Source organism: Pteropus alecto, unplaced genomic scaffold (assembly GCF_000325575.1).
Source record: "Pteropus alecto unplaced genomic scaffold, ASM32557v1 scaffold134, whole genome shotgun sequence".
Classification (NCBI taxonomy): domain Eukaryota; kingdom Metazoa; phylum Chordata; class Mammalia; order Chiroptera; family Pteropodidae; genus Pteropus; species Pteropus alecto.
The window spans coordinates 4,411,424-4,411,975 of record NW_006436283.1 but is presented as its reverse complement, the minus strand read 5'-3'; the positions used below and the strand labels follow the sequence as shown (position 1 = coordinate 4,411,975).

Sequence of the window (552 nt, the reverse complement as noted above, 5' to 3'; positions counted from 1 at the left end):
CTATTGTTAAAGACCTTCTGAGCTATTTCTAATAATTTGGATAAATTTTCTCCCTCAAAACCTTTCAATCTCTGTAATTTCTTTTTAATGTCAGGGGTCGACTGGCTAACAAAGGCCAAATTAATGGCTCTTCTATTGTTGGGGTCCTCCGGGTCAATAGGTGTATATAAGCGGTAAGACTCTAATAGTCTTTCCAAGAATGTTGCAGGTGACTCGTCCTTAGTCTGAATTACTTCACTTACCTTGGACAGATTTATTGGTCTACGTGCAGCAGCCCGGAGTCCCTGTAGCAGAAACTGGCGATACCTTAGGAGAGCCTCCTTACCTTGATCTGTATTTGGATCCCACTGGGGACGTTGAGTCGGAAACACAGCCTGTAACCTGGTTAAGTCTGCTGTGGGCTGCCCATTTGGGTCTGTTACTCCTCTAGCCGCCTCCCGCAAAATTCTTTCTTTTTCTTCAGTAGTGAATAAGACCTGTAAGAGCTGTTGGCAATCATCCCAAGTGGGCTGATGGGTAAAGAAAATCGACTCTAAATGGGAGATTAGTCCT

At 44.0% G+C, this 552-nt stretch overlaps 1 long non-coding RNA gene across 2 annotated transcripts in view; it reads right to left on the bottom strand.

Moving 5' to 3' along the window:
* Positions 1-208: 208 nt before the first annotated feature.
* LOC107195708 overlaps positions 209-552 on the bottom strand; it is a 1,472-nt gene continuing 1,128 nt past the window's right edge. The window contains exon 2 of one of the 2 annotated variants that reach the window (XR_003046449.1): positions 209-485. This is a non-coding gene — a long non-coding RNA (uncharacterized LOC107195708). The remainder of the gene's footprint in view (positions 486-552) is intronic. The other variant, XR_003046450.1, reaches the window with a different exon arrangement.